Source organism: Parasteatoda tepidariorum, chromosome 3 (genome assembly GCF_982258835.1).
Source record: "Parasteatoda tepidariorum strain Cologne lab strain chromosome 3, Ptep-v5.0, whole genome shotgun sequence".
NCBI lineage: Eukaryota > Metazoa > Arthropoda > Arachnida > Araneae > Theridiidae > Parasteatoda > Parasteatoda tepidariorum.
In genome coordinates, this window is record NC_141757.1 from 14,605,944 (window position 1) to 14,616,258 (window position 10,315).

The following is a 10,315-nucleotide window of genomic DNA, read 5'->3' on the forward strand; positions in this document are numbered from 1 at the left end:
AGTAGTTTTTGCCTCTGATTCATTCAGGCTATTTCGAGAATGGCTCTGACTCATTCAAGCCATTTGGCGGAAATCAAAGTGCATGAGCTTTCGGTATGAATGTTTGATTTTACCCGTGTTTCTTATGATAATTTTCGTTACCTTCTTTACAGTTTTTCCTCAGTTTCAATTCCATCTCATTGCTTATTTGGCCAGGTATGAGCGCGAATTAGTTTTTTATCATAAATTATTTATTAATTTGGAGAAATAGTTGATTTTGCTTCATTTATTATTGTAGTATTTTGCTGCCACCAACAATGTCGGTTAACAAAAAAAAGTGTCATCAATACAGAGCTATGTACTTGCAGTTTGGATTTGTTCAATCACTGTTGAACTCTCAACTGCCCCTGTGTTTACTTTGTAACAAAGTTTTGTCTAATGAGACAATGAAATGTTTCCGTTAGCAGGAGCATTTGCAAAAAACTCATCCTGACAAACAAAATAAAGATTTGGCATTTTTCACGAACATCAAAGACATGTTTCTGAAGGCACCTTCGGTCTCAGGGTTGCTAGCAACCTCATCGCAAAAATGCTACGATGGTTTGATTACTTCTTATGATATATCAAAATTTATTGCTAATTCTTTGAAAGCTCATACCATCGGCGCAGAGTTCATACTGCCGGTTGTCAAGGAAGTTTTAGAAACAGTTTTACACCATCAAGCCACATCCAATGTAATTAAAAATATCCCATTAAGCAACGATACAGTGCGGGGACGAAATGGTGAGACGACTGAAGACGTTGAAGCCTCTTTATGCAAACTTTTGATATCCAAAGAAATTTTTCCTTCAAGTTGATGAATCAACCTTGCCATGCAATGTAGGCTTTACTGTAGGCGTAGGTCCGGTTTGCAAAGGTAGGAAAAAGTATTCAAGAGATGCTTTCTGCAATAAGCTTGATTGTAGATACCAAAGGTAAATCTATCTTTAATGTCCACGATTATTTCTTAGAAAAGAACATTCCTCTTTCGAATATTATGTCGATTACCACTGATGGAGATCCTGCAATGGTGGGTCGACATCGTAGGTTTATCGCCCTTTTGAAAAGGGAAATACCAGATATTTTAGCTCTTAACTGCGGGATTCTGAGACAGCATTTAGTAGGAAAAAATCTCAGCTGCCGTTTACATCAGTTATTGCAATACGTCATACTTGCTGTGAACAAAATTCACAGTAATGCTCTCAACGATTAATAATTCAGACAGCTGTGTATGATGAAGAATTCAATCGCTTGCTACTACACACCGAGATTCTCTGACTTTCCGAAGGCGCCTGTCTCAATAGGTTTTGGAATCTTTCCGACTCTGTGCTTGAGTTCATCTAAAACAGAGGTGTAGCTCTGAGAGACAGATTGCTAGAATTTAAGAAAGACTTTGGCGGATTTATTTGTAAAATTTAATGACATTAATTTACAACTTCAAGGCGACGAGCTCAATTTTATCCCCACAAAATCAGTCATTTCTGTCTTTCTGAAAAACTCATTTTGTGGTAGCAGAATTTTGGTTGGAATGAGATCAGCCAAGTAGGTAAAATTCCCTCTGTTGATGCGCAAGAATATTGTCAAACCCTTGAGTCTTCGCACGTGGACTTTTCTGACCGTTTTAAAGATGTTTTGTTCTCTAGAAGTCCGTCAATGGGTGATTGGGTTATGAACCTTTTTGTGAATATTGAAACAGCAGAGGTTTAGATTTATCAGGAATTGGTCGAACTTTCAACTAATGAAGTGTTGATCGTCTCACAGAATTTTGGCTTCAAGGTAACATCTGTTATCTCTACCCTAGACTGCGGACTATCGTTAAATTTTCTTTTTAAATCCTTTCCCTTCATCTTACCTTGTCGAACGTGGATTCAGTGCTGTTATAGATCTTGTCACATAAAAAAGAGAAATCAACTCGAAATTGTGCAACGAGGGGACTTTCGTCTTCACCTCACGAAAAGTATTGAACCGAATATTGAGAAACTAATGTTTCGTTGGTACTACTTTTTAGCGTAAAAAAATTATTTTAGGTGTTTTTTTAATTATCTAAGTAAGAAAAAACAATTCTTTTGAAGCATAGTTTTTTTTTTTTTTTTGTATTTTTTTCATTACCGTATTTATTTTAATTATAACAAATAGACTGCGATTCCCTGCCGTGACAAAAGTATCGAGTTAATGTACACATTATTTTTTTTAAAAGCCAAACAAATTGAACTCTTAATAAATTGCTTAATGTTGGCTCTTATAATCCACACCGGCCTCCGTCACCATGCTCTAAATAATTGGATTTTCACAAAGGGGGGCGTTGAAATGTTTTTTTTTTTTTGCTTCTTAAGGGGGCGGCAACGTTAAAAAGGTTGAGAATCTATGGCTTAATTGATCAAAAATCATATAAAGTCAATTTCAAATGACAATCTTATTTTCGCTGAAAGAAATTGTCATCAAAATTAAATCCACATGATCAATACCACATCATTACTTAATCTTCATAGGACCAGGAAAGGTTAATTTAGGAAAGGTTTAGATTCTAATACCGGAAGATAAATCAAAATCAGAAGATTAGCTTATAGCTTACATAGAAGGATAAATAAGAAGTAAAAGTAAAAACCAAAATAAAAATGCTAAAATTAATAAAAGTTAATAAATACAAGAGGCACATTAAAATATACGATTAACCGAATCATAATTATATTTTTATTTTTTATTTCCTAATCAATAATTACAATTAATATGCTGCTTTAAGCCTAATATATATGACAAAATCCGTATCCTTAAACGGTTCGCACAAAATGAATTGTTCGCTGTTTCTTTGGAAATGGTTTCATACAGTATTTTCGTACTGTTTTATCTTGCAAACTGTAAAGCAATGTAACGTGCGTAAAATGAATTTGAAACATCTAAATAATTCTTAATTTAAGGACAGTATTTTCACCTATTAATAAGCGTACACATTGGTTCGACATTGATGATACGCGAGATAACTAATTAGTTCAGGAATAAAATAATTTGTAATACTTATAAAACACTCCATCTCTAAATAATTCCGAAAACTACATGCTTTTCTTTTAAAAATGTTTCAAAATTATGTTCTAGACCTAAAAACAGAAAGAAGAAGAGATTTCATTTTATAATTTTTCTCACTCTAGACGGTTAACTTATAACTTTATAAGTTATAAAAAAGTTAATAATATTATATTAACTTATAACTTTAGACGAACTATTAAAATAGGCTATTTAGTGAAGATCTTAATTTTTCACTTTGACAATATTGAATTTTCTTCCTTTAATACCTTAATATATAGAAATAAAGCACTTTTCCATTTCATAAAACTGTGTGTTTCTTTGAAATTACTGTACGCTTCGGTAAATAAAAAAGTGATATTTGATGGTAGACTTATGTTGAAAGTGTGCCTGATTTATTGCCCGAAGTCTTAGAACTCCATAAAAATAAACAGATGGTCGTGACGTTTATTATAGAATAAAGAAAAAGAAACTTTGTTAAGGCTTTGTTTAATAAATTGATTTTTCATTTCTGCAAGAATTTTTTGATTTTTTTAATAATTATTCTTATAAGTCTATAGAAGAGTTTTAAACATGTATCACTTATAACTAATCTATACTTATCTTTATATAACATAAAAAGATAATCACCTAAAACTGTTTCTCATTGTTTTCATTACAATTTTTATTTGACAGAAAAATCATATAATAGGATCCACAATTAACATGATGTCTTTGGCTCTCAACAACATGAAATAAATAAAAGTTAATACGGTATTAACCTAATAATTCGCCTCATTTAACAATATTTTTTCATTCTATTTAATTTTTACCGTCGAGTTATTTAGTGTGTATTGATTAGCGTTATATTCAACCATTTAAAGCAATTAATATATTAATTGTGTTAATAGTATATTATACGGTATTTTTATTATTTTATATTTTTATTAATTTGGAAGTTAAGTTCCGGCCAATTGTATTCAAAATTAAAGACTAGGAGCTATAAATCGGTGTTTCTTCATTGTTATGCTATAAAGCATTTCCACTATATTATCATATTTAGCAATTCATGGTAAAAAAAATTAATTACCGTTTCATAATTTAAAAAAAAATGGTAAATGAGTAGTTCTGTTTAGTTTTAAGATAATATATTTTAAGTAAAACTCTGCATCGTTCAATCAAAATGGGTAATAAATACTCTATAAATGAATTATCGAACTATTTCTATTTTATCTCTGGGGCAAACTTTAACAAGCTTTTATAGTAAGTGGAAGTTTAACTTTTATAGTCAAACTCACTCAAAATAAAAAATAAATAAATAAAATAATTGTTGAGGCATTTGCAACGGTAAACGAGCAAAATTATTGGATTCAAATTTTACCAAAATAGAATAGGGAGCAAAATTATTAGATTTAAATTTTACCTAAATAGAGTAGGGAACAAAATTATTAGATTTAAATTTTATCTAAATAGAATAGGGAGCAAAATTATTAGATTTAAATTTTATCTAAATAGAATAGGGAACAAAATTATTAGATTTAAATTTTACCTAAATAGAATAGGGAACAAAATTATTAGATTTAAATTTTATCTAAATAGAATAGGGAACAAAATTATTAGATTTAAATTTTATCTAAATAGAATAGGGAACAAAATTATTAGATTTAAATTTTATCTAAATAGAATAGGGAACAAAATTATTAGATTTAAATTTTATCTAAATAGAATAGGGAACAAAATTATTAGATTTAAATTTTACCTAAATAGAATAGGGAACAAAATTATTAGATTTAAATTTTATCTAAATAGAATAGGGAACAAAATTATTAGATTTAAATTTTATCTAAATAGAATAGGGAGCAAAATTATTAGATTAAATTTTATCTAAATAGAATAGGGAACAAAATTATTAGATTTAAATTTTTTCTAAATAGAATAGGGAGCGAAATTATTAAATTTAAATTTTACCTAAATAGAATAGGGAGTGAAATTATTAGATTTAAATTTTACCTAAATAGAATAGGGATCAAAATCTGTGGAACTAAATTAGCGTTAATAGAATAAAACATTCCGAGGTATATTCTAATTGAATCATTTTTAATTTGAGAGGCATGAACATGCTAATATAAATATATTTATCTTCGGGGAAAAAAATTGGGCAATGTTAGGGTACGTCGTGTGGCAGTGAGCAGTCACTGATGATCCCTTGTAATAAAAGAAAAACCAAATGTCTGTGTGCCCATGAATCTGTTTTTGTGTTTATTTGTGAGAAACTGCTGGCACTAACAGCTATCAAGATGATAGTTTAACTTTCGATTCTTTTTTTACAATATTCGGATAGAATTAACACTTTCAGAATCAAAAACAGATGTTCCTGTTTCCCCGCCTATTAGTTAAATCCTTAGCATGGTGCCAAATTTTCTTACGAGTTTCAGAAATTTTTTCCTTTTCCTTATTACTTAGGTCAGACTCTCATTTTAATAAAACTATGTAGCGCATTATTTTAATTATATGTGTATTAGTATTAATTGCTATTGTAGCACATGCATAAATATTTTTTGATAATTAAAGATTTCAATATATATATTCATTCTTGGTAATAACTTCTTAAATCTTAATGGTGATAAAAATGTACTTTTTTTCCAATGAGCAGACATTTTTTACCCATTAGAGTTAGAAGAAAAAGAAATTCTCAACGCATGCGCTATATATATATATTTTTTTTTTCAAATTAATAAAAAATTAAAAACATATTTTGCCAAAATTGTAAAGCATTCAGCAATGTTTCTTTAGTTTAGTAATTGATTTGCAATTAAAAATTTAAACGTTTCATTTTTCACGCAAAAGTCTATATATCTGTGAAAATAATTGTGAGGCCATATGTAACTACTACATGCGCAAAAGCCACTCATTGATTGATATTTTTTATAACATAGGATCACAAAAGTCACAGTTACAACTTACTCATATTCCCCTAAGCGGTTTTTTACTTGTTTTTATATCTACTCTGAAACAACGCTATTAATTAGATTATTTGCAATTTTAGTCATAAAATTATAAAGTTTTGCTTTTGTTACAAAAAATATTCCCCTCCGTACTTCGTAAAAATGTTGAGAAAAAAATACCAGTTAAAAAAAATGCTTGTTTGTCTTGGTCCCATTGTGTTTAGTCACATTATTTTAAATTAGAGATACATATTCTGTGATAATAAAATAAATAAAGATTTATGAAATAATAAAATTTAAAAGCCAAAGCTTGTGTAAAATTGTATTGTTTCATATTTTGTTGCAATCCCTTATTACAAAATTAAATACAATAATATATAATAATGTAAAGGTACTTAAAAAATTAGTCTTTAATATATCAGTTTTTACTGGCTTTATTTAAAAAAAATAATAAATATATTTGAAACGAATTTCAAAAGAAAACTCTTAATAATTAAAAAAAAATGCAAATAGTTTCGCGAATATAAAATAGCAGGACTAAAAAAAAGTCTCTTCCTTTTTTGGAATTTTCATCTTTTTTTCTCTTTTAAACCTTGACATGAAATATTTTATACATTTCTCAAAATCATTATTCTTTCAGAAAAATAAAAATAAAAGAATTTTCGGATATTCCTTCTTTTATTTTAAAAGTAATTTAGTTTAATCTTCTAAGAATATATTTTATTAGAAAATTGCAAGGGATATTTTTCACTAGCTTAAAGTCGCATAAAGGTAATATTTAACGTAGAATAAGCAGCATTTAAGCTTTTTATCACATTAATGGCAAAGAAAATGAAAATTTATGTAAATATGTTTATACGCTTCTTTTAAAAATATTTTGAAGCTCTTAGATAAATATAAACTCAATTATAAATGATTTATTGCCTAGAAAAAAATTCTTCTACATCTTTTTGTGTATATAAATTTGTGCATTTTGTATAAGTTATATCTTAAGGAGAAGTTAACAATACACAACGAAAAGAATAGTGATTAAATTACCATAGTGTTTGGTAAAGACATTTTAGATTTTAAAAAAAGCATTATTCTGGTAATAAATCCGAATCATACGGTATTTAAACCATTTGTAAGATAACAGTTTCCGTTCATATTGTGAACTGAAATTCTGGTTTTCAAAATGTTAGTTCTTATTGCCACACATCCAATAAAAATACAAAACTGAAAACTAAATGGTTTTTCTGACATACTCTAAGGTATCATGATAAAATTTCTAAGTTTTACCACCTATTATAAATCAATGTATTACTGTTAATTTTATTAAAATCATTACCAAAGCACTCTGATAAAAATTACCGTACTTTTGGTGTTCCTTTACAGCCAACAACACGGTAAATTTTACCATATCCTGGTAGTTTTGATCATACTCTTTTTCACAATGTATAAAATATTTTGTATTTGTACCATCTAAAATCCATAAATTCATAAGTTAAGATAGTTATTAGTAAGTTACGAAAACAGATTACAAAATTCTTTTGCCAACAATTGCTTCGATTTAAAAAGTTTAGGGAATGTAAAAAAGCAATAAAAAATGAATAAAGATAAAGAAATATACTTATTATTAATTGATTTTTTGAACCAGATGATTATAAAGTTATATTAGTTTATTTTAAAAATGAACCTAATGACCGATGAACTTTTTATCTCGAGTTAACTCGGATTCAAATGCAAAATATCCTGTAAAGACCGCTCCCAAAATATATTTTATAAATATTTATCAATGACAAAAACTAAAATGTAAACACATTGGGAATGACAAATTAATATTTAAAAAAGAAATCTGATTCTGGAAAAAAATCTGATTCATTTCGAAAAAAATCAGGTTTAATTGAAGGTTGATATTTGAAGATGTTTTTAATAGTCGTCTTTCATCCACTCACAACTGTATTTGAAGGTGTTTTTAATAGTCGTCTTTCATCTACTCACAACTATATTTGAAGGTGTTTTTAGTAGTCGTCTTTCAACTACTCACAACTATATTTGAAGGTGTTTTTAATAGTCGTCTTTCATCTACTCACAACTATATTTGAAGGTGTTTTTAATAGACGTCTTTCAACTACTCACAACCATATTTGAAGGTGTTTTTAATAGTCGTCTTTCATCTACTCACAACTATATTTGAAGGTGTTTTTAGTAGTCGTCTTTCATCTACTCACAACTATATTTGAAGGTGTTTTTAGTGGTCGTCTTTCAACTACTCACAACCATATTTGAAGGTGTTTTTAGTGGTCGTCTTTCATCTACTCACAATCATATTTGAAGGTGTTTTTAATAGTCGTCTTTCATCTACTCACAACTATATTTGAAGGTGCTTTTAGTAGTCGTCTTTCACCTACTCACAACTATATTTGAAGGTGTTTTTAATAGTCGTCTTTCATCTACTCACAACTATATTTGAAGGTGTTTTTAATAGTCGTCTTTCATCTACTCAAAACTATATTTGAAGGTGTTTTTAATAGTCGTCTTTCATCTACTCAAAACTATATTTGAAGGTGTTTTTAGTAGTCGTCTTTCATCTACTCACAACTATATTTGAAGGTGTTTTTAGTAGTCGTCTTTCAACTACTCACAACTATATTTGAAGGTGTTTTTAATAGTCGTCTTTCAACTACTCACATCTTTTTCACAATTGCATTCGCCATCTCTTTCGTCATTGGTCAGATTCCTATAAACATTTATTCCTCTCTTAAACATTAACTTGCGACCTACAATGTGTATACAATTAAACTAAACTCAGTGGCGCGACAGCCTATAGAAAGCCGAGGCCTACTGTGCCCATCTCAGTTTTCTTGACCTTGGGCTCTGGGATGCAGGACCAGATGTTCCGGTTAGGTGGAAAGCGGAACTCGAATTCCCCTAGTGTCTAGTGCCTCGCTCTCTTTCATCGGTGACCCCTAGGTCCTAGACTATTAGAACACGAAACTATTATTCAAGCATAAATCTCGCAGCACACGCAGAGCTCCAACGTCTGTTTAAGTTTTATTTTATGGTTTAGAAGCTATGCTAGTTATAAATGGTTATAAAACCGTACACTTTTATATTCACGTTTTTTTTTATATGTAAACGGTTTCAAAACCGTAAAGGTCATAACCATAAACTTTTTGGTTAATCGGATGTGTATACTGCTTATGGTTATTTTGCCGTAATTTCAATACGAAAATTTTTAACAAGGTAACAAATGACAACTCCTGAGTATCAGTCATTACGATTAGTTAAATTGAGGAAATAGTTAAAGAAGTTTCTTAACTAATCGCAAAGGGAAAAGCGAACTTGACTGCTCATCAATGAAACTAAAACAGCTGCAAGAAAAAATAGCAAACAAAATCCCGGTAATAATCAAATCCCAAATTTATTTGTTGGAGATATTCCAACTGTCCCATTTCAAGCCTGCGCATTATTTCATTTTTTATAAATAATGTGCTCGAAACAAACAACATCATAAATAATGAACTATATTTTTAAAGAAAAATATCTGCGAATAATAAGCATGAAAAATAGCCGATCTGTCTTTCATAAATTAATGCAGGATAAAGTTAGAATTCTGATATCATCATTTATAAAAGCTAAAGTCGATCGTAATTGTATGTCTAATGTGAGATTAAGAAAGCAAAAAACAGCAGTTTCTTAGAAATTCCCTTCAGCAAACCGATGCTCAGCAATTTCCATTCTGGACGTAACAGGAACTATTATTACCTTCTACATCCGTCATAATCCATCATAATAAAAGTTGACAAAACCTCAGCGCCATAAATGTTACGGACGTAATAAAAGATCAAAATGGGAATGCGTTTCCTAAAATAAGGAAACATTTTTTTTCCTTCTCAATTTTGAATCGGATTTCTTTGTCCCGTAAATTAGGCAATTCTTTTGGAACATCATATTTGATTCATTTCAGATATTTGCAATCGTTTGCGTTCTATATATCAGGAAGTAATGACAAATCATCAGTAGTAAAGGCTGAGTAATAAAAATTTACTCTCATTCAAAACTATATTATTTATCTAATTCTGCTTCGTCTAGGATTAATGTTTTATTAGAAATTATTGATGAAAGATAAAGCTTATTATATAGATTTTGAGTGAATTTATTCACTTAGGACATCACATTTAATTAAATTTAACTGTTTGCAATCATTTGTGTTCTTTGTTGCTGTTTTTATTTCTAATATCACTTGCCAATACCAGCAGGCCTGCTTGGTGAAATCAAGCAAATTTGACGCCGATGGTGCATTTCTTGTATTTCGGCGGCACCATCTGTGGCCAAGAATACGACCTCAGCCACACATACGCCACTTCCCGTTT